General features: G+C 44.0%; 1 non-coding gene across 1 annotated transcript; it reads left to right on the forward strand.

Moving 5' to 3' along the window:
* Positions 1-2,445: 2,445 nt before the first annotated feature.
* On the forward strand, positions 2,446-2,552 carry LOC141625014 (small nucleolar RNA R71). The gene has a single exon (XR_012534813.1). It is a non-coding gene; the product is annotated as a small nucleolar RNA R71 (small nucleolar RNA).
* Positions 2,553-15,447: the final 12,895 nt, after the last annotated feature.

Consider the following 15,447-nt stretch of genomic DNA (forward strand, 5'->3'; position numbering starts at 1 on the left):
GCAATAAAATAAATTCAACGGAAAATTCAAAATTATCTATTACAAAGTGTTACACGGGACATTTCCCCGTTTAATTCCCAATGCAATTCAGTAGCCCCTTGAAGGGCTCCTGACTGGAGGACGTCATCTCAACAACGTTGACTGTCCTCTTCAATTTCCATGAGCATGAATGGTCATTCGCAACAGTAGGAGGGGAATAGTTCTCATCCACATAGGCACGAACTTTCCTCGTCTTTGCTCCTCTATCACCGTCTTTAGCATCCTTACTTCCAATTCGATTGACAGCAGTTGCACAACACCCTTTGACAGCTCCTTCGTTGCTTTCATCTGTACCTGCAGCAAGGAAAACAGACGAACTTTCCTCCTTTTTTCTCTCAGTCTGAGGCGGAGGGATAACAATTGCAAAGACAATACTCCAAATTTTCAACTGGAGTGTCAATAATAGGGTCAATAGAAGAGAGAGCATTGCAAGGCTGAGCTTGCATGGGAGCCCTCCGGGACTTAGACTGATTAAAAATCAACTCTTCGTCCCCTACCTGAAAGGTCAAAGTCTTCCCCCCGACGTCAATAACTGCACGAGCAGTAGACAAAAATGGTCTCCCTAAAATAATAGGGGTGTGTGCATCTTCGGGGATGTCTAAGACAACGAAATCAACGGGAATAAAGAACCTCCCGATCCTTACAGGTTCGTCTTCTACTATACCTAGTGGCCGTGATATACTACGGTCGGCCATCCTGACATTGTCATGTTAGTGCAACTCACTTTGTCAAACCAAGTCTCTTGGCCAGAGACAGCGGTAAGACACTTACGCTAGCGCCTAAATCGCATAGCGCATTATCAATCAAATGGTTACCGATATGACACGGAATTGAAAAACTACCCGGTCTGACTGCTTAGGAGGTAACTTATTTTGAAATAGGGCTGACCCCACCTCAGTCAAAGCTACGGTCTCACTATCACTAATGTTCCTCTTACGCGATAAAATCTCTTTCATAAACTTAAGATAAAAGGGTACCTTTGTCAGCAACTCAGTGAACGGCACAGTGACTTCCAAGCTTTTCAGAAGTTCGACAAATTTGCCGAATTGTTGATTGGCCTTAGTATTCTGCAACCGCCTCGGGAAGGGAACTGTGATAGGAATCTCGAGTCCCTTGTTTCTCTCTTCCAATGTATCTTCCGGAGCAAGTTCTGTATCCTTTGGACGCTTCTTACCTCTCGAACGAGGTCTTTCCGGTGATTTATCGCTTAAACGAGCACTAGCAGGCTCTCGAATAAGCTTCCCGTCATCAAAACTACTCGATCGACCAATATACCCATTCGATCGAGTAGAATCTTCATCAATATCACTTGATCGAGTAGTTTTTTCACTCGATCGAGCAACTCCATTTTGCTCATCACTCGATCGAGTAGAAAAACTACTCGATCGACCATTCTGCCTTTCCTGTTCACTCGATCGAGTGGTAATTTCACTCGATCGACCACTTTCGTCCCCAAATCTGCTCGATCGACCACCTGAAACCAGTTGATCGAGTACTTTCTTTGTCGTGAGCTCATTTTCTTCGCCAGAACACTGTTCACCATCAGTTACACCTCTCCTTGGGTCTGATTTCTGCATTTCTGGTCCCTCATACGAACGACCGCTTCTCAGATTGATGAAATTTACCGTCTCGTGTGGATTCTTCTCATTTTGAGTCGGTAATTGACCCCCGCTTTCTTGTGGGTGATTAGTGGCTAATTGGGCAACTTGAGTTTCAAGTGCCTTTATGGACGCATCTTTCGGTTGATCACTCAATTGCCTTTTGCTTCGTGAAGGCTTGCAACATAGACTTAAGCTCACCAATTTCACTCACCCCACCGGAAGATGATGCACCATAGTTAGGAGGAGTAAAAGAAGGGGGCTTTTGAAAGCCTTGTTGATTCTTGTGTGGAGGGATATAAGGTCTGTCAAAAGTGCGGAGGAGGAGTAGGATTGAGCACATTCGACTAGTCCACCTCAGATTGGGATGGACTACCCCTTGATTATTGTAATAGGAACCTCCTCCTTGCCTATATTGCTGAAAGGCAAGGACTTGTTCCTTCTCCACAAGACAGCCGACAGCAGTGTGGCCATCATTACTCCCACCTCTCTCACAAGAAACGGTCTCTCCTCTAGTAAGAACATGGACCGTCTGAGGCTCCCCAGCAACTTGTAATTCCAGCTTGTCGAATCTAGCATTCATGGTCTCCGGTGAGCCAAAACTCGATTATCAATCGCATGAACGTCCCCGATCCCATCCCTCGGGTTACCATATTCAAAGACGTGATTTGCCATCTCTTCAATAAGAGACCATCCCTTATCGTCATCTGTATTCTCCTGGAATCTTCCACTAGATGCCGCATTAAGTATGGCTCTCTGGTCGTCATACAACCCATTGTAGAACTGATTGGCTAAGAACCATGGGTCAAAACCATGGTGAGGGATAGACCTCACCAAATTCTTGAATCGTGACCATGCTTCATAGAAACTTTCATCGGGAGCCTGTCTGAAACTAGTAATCTTGGCCCTCAGCAAATTGGTGCGTTGTGGAGGGAAATATCTCTTGTAAAATGCAAGAGCAAGAGACTCCCAATCTATAACCCCAGCAGCTGTGCGGTCAGCCACTCCCTGGCTGGATCAGCTAAAGAGAAAGGAAATAGAACTTCCTTAATCTTGTCTTGAGTTGCCCCCTTAGTGGCGGGGATAGTAGAATAGTAATCGGTAAAGGTCTCCATATGCTTCCTCGGATCTTCACCAGCCACACCTCTATAAATGTTTCTCTCCACCAGATTGATATAAGAAGGACGGATATCAAAGGTGTTCCCATCCTCAGTCTGGAGATTGAAACCTTTGGGAATAGTAGAGGCTTTAGGCACTGAATGACTAGAAAGTTTAGGCATCTTTACTGTAGAAATCGGACTATCTTCCTTGAAAAGAGAATGATGTAACTCCGGCTCGAAAGTACTCAAGTCTTCCTTTCGTGATTTCCTTATCAGACGGAGTCTATGCCTGAATAATCTCTCTGCCTCTGAATCAGCTGAAACTAATTCACACTTGTCTGACCTGGGCATAAACAACACTGAAAGTAAACAATAAGAACGGCCTCAAGGAATAGGAATTCCCTGAGACGGATAAAATAAACGGAACGAAAAGAAATAGGGCAATTGCCTCCCCAGCAACGGCGCCAAAATTTGACACGTCTGTCGTGTACCTGTCAAAAATAAACTAACTCAACTAACTATATAGCTAGGGAAGTCAGGTCGATCTCCACAGGGAGGCAAGATATTTGTAGAAGTCCGTCTATTTGGTCACAAATGGGGGGGTTGTTTGAACTGTTATCTAAACTACGAGTTTTTAAAGGAAGAGAAATGAAGGCTAGAGCAATAAAGGCAGGAAAATAGGTTTAAACTATCAGAGAGAGAGGATCATGTCGGGACTTCGGTTCACTACGGTAGTCCAGTGACTCGGCTGTAAATGACTCAGACGAATTAATGTAAGACGGATGCTGAAAGGTCCTTTCGGTCCACTTTCTATCCTAAAATACCGCTAACTTAACGTTCATTCTCGTCAGGGTAGTCTACTATTCATAGCAGGCCTATTTAGTCCAATCTTTCGATCTAGGATAAATTTTAGCCAGATTAAAGGTTAACTTAGAAGTGTGCACTCAACTAAGTCGAATAAATACAATTAAATTGCTATGGTGACAGAGTCTTGTAATCAATTCATTTAATTCATTTACTACATCGTCACTTTCCTACTGCAGATCCCCTAATCCCAACATGAGAGGGGTTTAGCTACTCATATATCTAATTAAACTAACAGCAGATAGATTTCCAACAGTAAACATAATGAAATAACAAGTAAAAAGCATAAAGGGAAATTAGGGCAAAGGAGTAAAGGTAACGGAACAAGAGATTAAAGCAAACAAAAGATTAATTATTAATAAAGGAAGAGAAAGAATTACAATCGATGCGATTCCGGCGTAAAGAACACAAATTCCAAGCGAAAGCAATCCCGAAATAAAGTTACAGTAGAGAAGAATGAAGTACACAGTAAAAGTTTGATAGATACTAAATAGTAAGTAAATCTGATACTAATAACCTAACTAATGTAGGTTTAAATAGCAAAGTAAATGAGTTTTGCGGAATTAAACATAACACGGGCTGTTTAAAGCCCATAAATAGCGAAACCACTCGATCGAGTGGATTAAAACCACTCGATCGAGCAAACACCTCAGCAAATCTACTCGATCGAGTAGAAAGTTACTCGATCGAGTAACTGGCCTTTCTGCAAGACAAGGATCGAGTGGAAAACCACTCGATCGACCACCAGAGGACGTAAAAACCACTCGATCGAGTGGTAAAACAGCTCGATCGAGTTCTTTAACTTCAAATCAGCTCAAGTCCGTCACCTAAATGCCTCGTAATCCGTGCCATGACGCTTCCAAATGCAGTATCTCACTCTGGAACAATCCCGTCTCCTCTAAATGCTTGCAAAAAGGACGAAAAAGAGTACGATTCCACTACTTTCGCGTTCATTTCTACAAAATGGACAAAACGAACCAAAGTAGCCAATTCGGGGCAAAAAACCATAAAAACAGTATAAAAATGCATAGAAATACGTGCTGAAATAGGCTAAAAAGACTATAAATTAGGCACGTATCATTCGGCAAGAGGACAAATTTCACCTTTCGGGAAAACGAAAACATGATCTTTCGAATCCCAAAACCGAGAACATGCTTCAAGAAACGAAGGTTGCACCTTGACTTGACGAAGCACCAACAAATGACCAACTCCCATGCAATCGAGTTGATACTTCTCGGAGGCGACAAATCCCGGCACCATTGTCGCAAGGCGTTCTCGAAAGCATCCATGAAATATTTTTATGGAAGAAGAAGTGGTTTTGTAGAGATGTTTTTGTGTTTCGGATGATGAAACAATGAAGCGTAAACGTCCCTATTTATACAAAATGATCAGCGCATTTTTCAGAAAAAGAGGAGAGCCGGCTTCCATCGCCAAGACGCTCGCGCCTCTTTGGACCTTCTCCTTTTGAATTCCAAACGTGGCAATTTTGTCACGGAATTTTCAAAATTCGTTTCAAAATTTCAATTTTAACTTCAAGTCATCTTGGTTAATTTTGATTTTCAAGCAAATGTTTTACGTGATTTTTAATCAAATGCTTTTACGTGTTTACGTTTATACGTACGTGCTATCTGTTGCCTGTTTTCTATACTAACGATGCAGGAACTGGTGCAAAGCAAAAGGAGAATCAACAGCTGACATCGCTCCTCCGAAACACAACACAAAAAAAAAGCCAAAAATCACAAAACAAACCACAATCCAAAAACACATATATACAAACCGCCTTACGCAAAATACATCAACAAACGTCTATCATACAGACACTGGCCTAAAACAAACGTCTATCATACAGACATTGGCCTAAAACAAACGTCTATCATACAGACACTGGCCTAAAATAAACGTCTATCATACAGACATTGGCCTAAAACAAACTTCTATCATACAGCCACTGGCCTAAAACAAACGTCTATCATACAGACATTGGCCTAAAACAAACGTCTATCATACATACACTGGCCTAAGGCAACGAACTAGGGGCTATCTGCCACCTACCGAACTAAGCACTATCTATCCTCTCAAACGGAAAAGAAAGAGAGCAACGAACTTCGAGTTGTGTTGTCACTATCATAAGAAACGCAATCATGATTTATTCTATCCTAGGTTTTGTAGTCACATGTTTGGTACTTGACCAAGATGAAGCCGGGAAAACTTAGCATAGAAGGCTTGAAGATATTTTGTTTTTGTGGTTGACTCGGTTTGACTCGTTGTTGGAGTCGGGATTTGAATTTTCGAGTCGGTTTTTGGTCCGGTGTCGGTTTTGACTCTAGTTAGTGTCATCGCGACCCCGTTGTCGTGCATTAAATACTCCAGGTATTTTTGAAATGTTTTGAAACGTTTTGTTTTTGAAATCGTTTTAAGTTTTCCGACGTAAAGTTGTACACAAATTGTCGACCAAACGCTGCGACCCAAAACATGTTGTAGTCCGATAATCATCGGGTGTTTGTTGGAGTCTCCGCAGATACTGGGTATCTACAGAGCCCCCACTTTTACCGAGGCTTGGACAGGGCGAAAGTCAAAGTAGAGTCCCCAGGTCAATCGAAGATTACAACCTGAAGACCCAAGCGACGTCGAGGCGGCTCGAAAGGATTCGGGCCAAGGACCTGCCGTCGGGAAGGGCGACACCAAGGCGACTCGAGGGTAAGAATCCAGGACCTGTCGTCGGGAACAGTTTAGAGTCTGTCGACTATCCCTGCGGGTCGTTTTAAAGTCCATTAGACTACGTATGAAGGCTCGCCAGCCATAAGAAGGAGTCATACCTGAGGCATCTTCGGATATGTCCTTGCATGGTTGCGGATGAATGCTCACCAGCTGCGGTGCGTACGTGAGGAGGGCTCGCCAGCCGCGATGCGTATGTGAGGAGGGTTCGCCAGCTGCGATGCGTTGTAAGGCTCGCCAGCCGAGACAAAGAAATGTACCCGAGGCATCTTCGGGATCTGTTCTTGGAAGGGTGCGGACAAAGGCTCGCCAGCCACGGTGCGTATGGGAGCAGGGCTCGCCAGCCGCGGTGCGTTGTAAGGCTCGCCAGCCGTGGTGCGTTGTAAGGCTCGCCAGCCATGGTGCGTTGTAAGGCTCGCCAGCCATGGTGCGGTGTAAGGCTCGCCAGCCATGGTGCGTTGTAAGGCTCGCCAGCCATAGTGCTAAGGAAATGTACCCGAGTCATCTTCGGGATGTGTCCTTGAAAAGGTAAGGAAATGTACCCGAGGCATCTTCGAGACGTATCCTTGAAAAGGTAAGGAAATGTACCCGAGGCATCTTCGGGATGTATCCTTGAAAAGGTTGCGGAAATGTACCCGAGGCATCTTCGGGATATATCCTTGAAAAGGTTGCGGACAAAGGCTCGCCAGCCAATGGGGTGGTCGATTAATGAACCATGGGAGTAGCCGCGCCGATTGGGCTTGTTTCGAGAATAGCGAACTCATGATGTCGCTGGGGAAATAGTGAGTATGGGTTCTCACTATCATTGTCTTTGGAATGAGTGGGTTCCGCGAGGAAGCCCCCTGCTGGTATTTGAGGGAATAGTGAATTTGGAACTTTCACCATTCGGTTTGAATTTGCAGTGGCGGTTTTGATCGCCGTTTGTTTTAATTTCGAAGGAAAATAGCAAATTTGAGTTGGTATAGCGTTTGAAGTGACGGTTTATGTGCCGCCGTTGACGTTTTGAACAGAAATAGTGAATTTGGAATCTTCACTATTGATTGAAGTGACGGTTTATGTGCCGCCGTTGACGTTTTGACTGAAATAGTGAATTTGGAATCTTCACTATTGATCGAAGTGACGGTTTATGTGCCGCCGTTGACATTTTGATGGAAATAGTGAATTTGGAATCTTCACTATTGATCGAAGTGACGGTTTATGTGCCGCCGTTGACATGTGTGGTGAAAATAGTGGAATTCAATTTCCAACTATTATTTTGAAATTGACGGTTTTGACCGCCGTTGCTTGAAATAGCGGTTTTTGAATTTTCGCCATTATTTTGGAAAATTTGAAGGAAAATGGTGAATTTTGATTTCGCCATTACTTTTTAAGTTGGCGGTTTTGATCGCCGTTTGCTTGAAAATAGCGAGTTTTAAATTTTTACTATTTGGCTTTGTTTGTTTTTCGAGGAAATGACGACATTCAATATCGTCAATGAAAATTCGAATTTGTCATGGGAAATTGGGCCAAAGCCCAAATTTCGCTGAAAAAGAAAAGGGGAGGCCTGGTTTAGGCGCGAGCCACCTGGCGATGCAAGCCGGCTTCCCTATTTTCTTTTAAAAAGACGCGAGGTTGAGCTGCGGATGATTATTCATCTTCAACCTCGATAACTTGCCAAAATCGCCATTAAAGGACCTTCAAGCTTGCTTTCACTTGTGCCATTATCAACAAATGTCATCTCAAGGTAAGTATTTCCTCTTGAATCCTTTCAAATTTGTTGATTGTTAGCTTAGTTGAATTAGGGCGGAATTTTGCCCTAAAAAAAATCGAATTGGGCGTTTTTGATTGAGCCAATTTCGAGTGAAATTGATGCTTGCATTAGGTTAGAAACCTGTTTAGCAGTATGGGGGTGCTTTTAGTTTGCATTTTGGTCCCCGTTCCCGCTCCCTATGCTCGAAAAACGTGAGTGAGGCGAGAAACCGTCTCATTTCACAATGCCAAGTTTATTTTCTTGGGTAGTGGGTCCCACTAGGTTGCATTGTAGTTGGGAAAACCCGTATTTGCCATCTAAGGACCTTCGTTGGATGTTTGTGGGCAAAATTGGATTTTTGCCTTTTGCGACGGTCTTACGTCTGACAAAATAAGCGCTTGTTTGGGCTTGAATTGAGTCAGTTTGCCTTGAAATGGACCTTATTGGTATTTTAGGTCGCGTTGAAGCGTGATAAAATCACGTTTGCCTTTTTGCGGTCGTTTTTGAATTTTGACTGGTTTGGGATCAAATTAGCGTATGAATTGCCCTTTTGAACCGTAGAAAAATCCCCACTGTGTCGGGAATGTATTTTGGGTTATTGGCAGACCTTGTATGGGTCTTGAAATGCCATTTTGGGGTTTTGACTCGTCTTTTGTTTGAAAAGAGGGGCGAGTCGTTTTTGTGTTTTTTTTTTGAATGGTTTGGGGCGGGATTGCCCCTTGTTTTTGTGTTGCAGGTTGTGTTTTGTTTTTGGATTTATACATTTCATGCCGTCGTAATGCCGAAATTTCGGCTGACGTTTTTGCTTGTTTTTTTATTGCAGGATATCATTTGGGTCCTATGGGATCCGTTGTCGAGGCTTTGGAGGAGGAAGTCGATCCCGGAGGGGGAGAGTCGACTGTTTTTTGTTACAGGCTTGATTGTGTTTCTCCCTGGCGGCCTTTGTCCGGCCAATGATCGGGTATCGATCGTTGGTCGTTGTCTGCAGAGATCCGGATAGGCGGCTGATATGGCTAGTTTGTCCTTTTCGTTGTGGCTCATAGACAAGGTGGCTGATGAGTGGGGTTCAGTATCGGAATGGTGCATCGCATCATGGTTCTGGGTCGCCCCATCGTCCAAGATCTGCGAGACACTGTCTTCCTTTTTTGTCATGGAGCAGGAACGGGGTATTACCGTCATGGTAATCACCTCTACTTCCGCTGTTGCTCCTTTGTTTCCCCTGTTGCTCTCTTTCTTTTCCGTTTGAGAGGATAGAGAGTGCTTAGTTCGGTAGGTGGCGGATAGCCCGCAGTTCGTTGCCTTAGGCCAGTGTCTGTATGATAGACGTTTGTTTTAGGCCAATGTCTGTATGATAGACGTTTGTTTTAGGCCAGTGTCTGTATGATAGACGTTTGTTTTAGGCCAATGTCTGTATGATAGACGTTTGTTTTAGGCCAGTGTCTGTATGATAGACGTTTGTTGATGTATTTTGCGTAAGGCGGTTTGTATATATGTGTTTTTGGATCGTGGTTTGTTTTGTGATTTTTGGCTTTTTTTTTGTGTTGTGTTTCGGAGGAGCGCTGTCGGCGGTTGATTCTCCTTTTCCTTTGCACCAGTTCCTGCATCGTTAGTGTAGAAAACAGGCAATAGATAGCACGTACGCATAAACGTAAACACGTAAAAGCATTTGATTAAAAATCACGTAAAACATTTGCTTGAAAATCAAAATTAACCAAGATGACTTGAAGTTAAAATTGAAATTTTGAAACGAATTTTGAAAATTCCGTGACAAAATTGCCACGTTTGGAATTCAAAAGGAATTGTTGAAAATTTGAGCAATTAACTCGTGTCGTGAATTAAATTGCATCGAAATTTTGAAAATTGACTCGAACAAATATAAAACTCAAACCGTCAGGAAAGAATTTTAGAAAAGGATTTTTGCGAGTATATTTGGCTTTTGAGGTCAAGACTCGAATTTGTGAGTGCTTGAATTTTTGAGGAAAATTGATGTCGTGTTATCAATTTCCGATTTTGATTTTTGTTTTGCGAAAAAGCGAAAAAATTTCGGAATTTCGACTGACATGGAAACGATCCATCGCGGATCGGGGCGACTAGCCCTTCCCCCTTAAAAAAAGAAAGAAAAACCCGTATGTTTAAAGCTGCGTCATGGAAACCGTGTCGGATTTCAGAAACGCGAAAAACAAGGAAATGTGAGTGTGAAGAAACACAAAATTTCCCGGATCATCCCGAAGAGGCGCGAGGTTCCTGGCGGGAGGTTTGAGGTGTCAGGAGAAAACACATGTTGAAAGAGACAAGTCAACAGCGGGAATCCTGGAGGAGCCTCAAAGAGGCGCGAGCGTCTTGGCGATGGAAGCCGGCACTCCTCTTTTTCTGAAAAATGCGCTGATCATTTTGTATAAATAGAGACGTTTGCGCTTCATTGTTTCATCATCCGAAACACAAAAACATCTCTACAAAACCTCTTCTTCTTCCATAAAAATATTTCATGGATGCTTTTGAGAACGCCTTGCGACAATGGTGCCGGGATTTGTCGCCTCCCGAGAAGTATCAACTCGATTGCATGGGAGTTGGTCAATTGTTGGTGCTTCGTCAAGTCAAGGTGCAACCTTCGTTTCTTGAAGCATGTACTCGGTTTTGGGATTCGAAACATCATGTTTTCGTTTTCCCGAAAGGTGAAATTTGTCCTCTTGCCGAAGAAGTTGGAGCCATTGGTGGGTGGCCGGGTTGTGCTCCGGTGCTTCCTCCGACTCGGTTGTGCTACAAGGAGAAATTCCGTTCCATGTAGGGCTTGTCAACAAGCCAAGTTAACTTTCTTCTTGCTCCACATGGTGTGGATATGTTGGCTCTTATCAACATCTTCTCGAATCGGTTAGATGCTAATGTCTCGGAGGTGGCTAGGAGAAGGGCTCTTGCATTTTTCCTTGTCCATGTGTACCTCTTTGTTGATGTCTTGAAGAAGGAGGGGCCAAGATGTCATGGTAGCATGACCCTTATCCATGTGATCGAGCAAATGGAGCATGGTAGAGATCCATCGTGGTTGGTGCTTGGAGAGATTAACCAAGCTTTGGACAAGGAAGGCTCTTGTGGAGAAGCTCCCTCTTTTGGATCGCCAGAGATCCTCCAAGTGTGGCTATTGGAGAGGCTAAGGTATGTAGAGCCTCCGGTCAATCCTTCTTCTTATTCCTTCCGTCACCTTACCATGAGGAAGAAATTGTACCCGGATAGTTTTGCTTCCACCGAGGCCTATTGGGCCGCAAGATTGGTGGAGGTGGGTGGTCCTCATATCCGTTGGGTGGTGCCGTGGTGGCACTTGAGGTCCTTCCCGAGGTTGCCCGCTTCGAGTGCTAGTCCTCGTTCTTTGATGGTGGTGGGCTTGAAGGTTATTTCCTTCATTTATCTCGAAAGGCTCGTGAGGCAAATGGGGCATCAACAAAAGGTGCCTGCTCAAGATACTCTTGTCCAAGAGAATGTTTTCCGGAACTCCGAGCTTTTGGAATTCTTCGAAAGGTGGTGGGCCGCTCGGCCGCTTTGGGAGGTGCCAAACCCCGCTGCCACGACATGGGTGACTCCCGCTTATGTCAAGTGGTCATGTGCTCCGTCCTTAGAAGAGAGATCCAAATTTCGTAAGGACGAGGTTGTCGACTTGAAGTATCGAGAGGTTGGCAAGGCCAATCGTGCCTTCTTTGAGGAGTATGTTGATGGAGCTACTCCTGATGTGATGAGACCACCGAAGAGGAGGAGTTCCGGCCCCAAGAATATGGTGGGCCGTGCATTAGCTCGTCTTGGGTCGACTATGGGGTCTTACGCTAGACCGGAGGCCGTCGCCGTCTTAGATCCGTTGAGGATCCGTTCCGAGGAGGAAGTCCATGCTAGGCGGGCCAACAAGAAGAACAAGGGGAAGATGTACCCCGAAGGAAAAGGCAAGGGTAGAATGGAAGAGTGAAACCTCCATTACCCGCTTTATTATTATGTTGTATTATTGTTGTGAGTTTGTATTATGTTGTACTAGCTAGTTGTTGTGTGTTTTGTACTAGTTTTACTATGTGAGGTGTGTTAGTTGACACCTTAGCTTTGACAAGTTGTAGACTCGCCGAGCTTTATTTGTTGAAATTGTAATCCCTCCCATTATTAATTAAATAAGAGGATTGTCTGTGTCGAAAATTGTGAACTCTTGTTTCTTCCATCCATTTGGTAAAGACAATTCGATTTGAATCGTCCTAAACAATTGCACTTGGGAAAGTGGTATTTTGTGGAAAGGGAGAAAGGCTCATATTTGTATTTTTGTGGGAAAGGGAATGATTTTCCCTTTCTTTTTTTGATGGGGATGTTTTGTTTGTATGTAGGGATTTGTTTTTTGATTGTGGGAATGGTTGTATCCTTCTTGTGTAAGAAAGGACTGCCTACGTATCCACCTGAAGAGGTGAAATAAAACCATGATCGTAGTTCAAAATGTTTTGTGAATTTGAATTGGGTTTTGTGGTTGTATCCCTCAGGCATAAGAGGGACTGCCTACGTATTCACCTGAAGAGGTGAAATCAAACCACGCTCGTAGTTCAGGGGGTCTGTTTTTGTAGTGCAAATGGACGTTGCCTTTCACGGATCAAAGGACATTCGAAACGGGCAAGGTGCCGCAGCTTAGACTCGATAAAACATGCAATTTCAAATCAGAACATATTGAGGAACTTGACTTGAAAGGGATTGAGGTCGATGCTAGTTGCAAAAATAGGCTAGGCTGTTGGTTGATAGGGCTCAAGGGTAGTATTTCTTGAGTTGGTCAATCTGTGGACATGGCCCACCTGCGGTTGAAACCAACAAATGCGGTCTAAACGACCCTTTCAAAATCAAATCGGGTTCAAAAACCCGTTTTTAACACGTTTTATAACGTTTTCTAAACAGTCAGAACACGGCATACAACCGTTGGCTAACCCGCGCCTCAAGCAGGCCTTTTCTTTCTCATTTTCAAAACCAGAGGGAGGCTCCTTACACCGCCGGCTGGCTCGCGCCTATTATAGCCGTCTGGTACAGGGCCTGTTCCCTTCCAGCATTAGTCTAGGACGATTCTGACTCCGGTTAACCCGGATATAGGAAGGATCAGATGACTATTCAAACCACATTTGCAAAATGCCTTACTAAGACAAATGGTTCATGTTATGCACCCTAAACCTAATACGGTAAATGGATGTTTAAATTTCCGTCTTGCATGCAAATCAATCATTAATCCAACTCGACATCTTATACTTGATACGTGGATTAAATCAACCAACTTAGAAAGCTCTCACATGTTAGGTTTAAATTATTGGATGCGCATTCATGCATTTAAACCGTTTTATCAACTTTTGCATTCAACCAACCAAGATCGATCGAGAGAGCCGCTAAACGGGCGGGATTGGGTGTCCGATTAAAGGGCTTCCCAATACGTACCTTCACCTCTTACTCAAAAACTTTGGATAGTGGACGATCTTATCCGGGCACGAGAGTCATTCTAGAGCTAGGATGCTAAAGAGGGACGATTTCCTTATCTTTAGTACCTATGTCAAACGCTGCTTTGTGCTTCGATTTGACCGAGGTATAAAGTGGAATTCGAACGGGTTCCAGGCATCCCACAAATGCTTGGTGGCGACTCTGAACATCTCTAATCGTTTCGAGACCCTTACCGAGACGAAACCGACCGATCTAAAACGATCCGGTCGAAGGCATTTTTACGTCGCCGAGCGTGGCTTTCAAAAAGACCGCTGTGTGTCTGCAGATCGAACCGGACTCGCAGGTGGGTCAATTTGTTGCCTGTTTTCTACGCTAACGATGCAGGAACTGGTGCAAACATCAAAAGGAGAATCAACAGCCGACAGCGCTCCTCCGAAACACAACACAAAAAAAAAAGCCAAAAATCACAAAACAAACCACAATCCAAAAACACATATATACAAACCGCCTTACGCAAAATACATCAACAAACGTCTATCATACAGACACTGGCCTAAAACAAACGTCTATCATACAGACATTGGCCTAAAACAAACGTCTATCATACAGACACTGGCCTAAGGCAACGAATTGGGGGCTATCCGCCACCTACCGAACTAAGCACTCTCTATCCTCTCAAACGGAAAAGAAAGAGAGCAACATGGGAAACAAAGGAGCAACAACGGAAGCAGAGGTGATTACCATGACGGTAATACCCCGTTTCTGCTCCTCGACAAAAAGGAAGACAGTGTCTAGCAGATTTTGGACGATGGGGCGACCCAGAACCATGATGCGATGCACCATTCCGATACTGAACCCCACTCATTGGCCACCCTGTCTATGAGCCACAACGAAAAGGACAAACCGGCCATATCAGCCGCCTATCCTCCTCTACGGAAGCATCCTCCACCACCGCCTCGGATACGGCAGCCTCCTCGGCCGCTACATCCCCTCCAGGATCACCTTCCTCCTCCAAAGACTCAACAACGGACCCCATCGATCCGAGACGGTACCCTGCGACCAAAAAGCAACAACAAACAAAAAACGTCAGCCGGAATTTCGGCATTACGACGGCATGAAACGGATAAATCCAAAAACAAAAAAGCACAACCTGCAACACAAAAACAAGGGGCAATCCCGCCCCAAACCATTCACAAAAAAAACACAAAAACGACTCGCCCCTCTTTTCAAACAAAAGACGAGTCAAAATAACAAAAACGGCATTTCAAGACCCATACAAGGCCTGCCAATAACCCAAAATACATTCCCGACACAATGGGGATTTTTCTACGGTTCAAAAGGGCAATTCATACGCTAATTTGAGCCCAAACCGGTCAAAATTCAAAAACGACCGCAAAAAGGCAAACGTGATTTTATCACGCTTCAACACGACCTAAAATACCAATAAGGTCCATTTCAAGGCAAACTGACTCAATTCAAGCCCAAAAAAGCGCTTATTTTGTCAGACGTAAGACCGTCGCAAAAGGTAAAAATCCAATTTTGCCCACAAACACCCAACAAAGGTCCATAATGGCGAACACGGGTTTTCCCAACTACAATGCAACCTAGTGGGACCCACTACCCAAGAAAATAAACTTGGCATTGTGAAATGAGACGGTTTCTCGCCTCACTCACGTTTTTCGAGCATAGGGAGCGGGAACGGGGACCAAAATGCAAACTAAAAGCACCCCCATACTGCTAAACAGGTTTCTAACCTAATGCAAGCATCAATTTCACTCGAAATTGGCTCAATCAAAAACGCCCAATTCGATTTTTTTTAGGGCAAAATTCCGCCCTAATTCAACTAAGCTAACAATCAACAAATTTGAAAGGATTCAAGAGGAAATACTTACCTTGAGATGACATTTGTTGATAATGGCGCAAGTGAAAGCAAGCTTGAAGGTCCTTTAATGGCGATTTTGGCAAGTTTTCGAGGTTGAAG

Source organism: Silene latifolia, chromosome X (assembly GCF_048544455.1).
Source record: "Silene latifolia isolate original U9 population chromosome X, ASM4854445v1, whole genome shotgun sequence".
NCBI classification, from domain to species: domain Eukaryota; kingdom Viridiplantae; phylum Streptophyta; class Magnoliopsida; order Caryophyllales; family Caryophyllaceae; genus Silene; species Silene latifolia.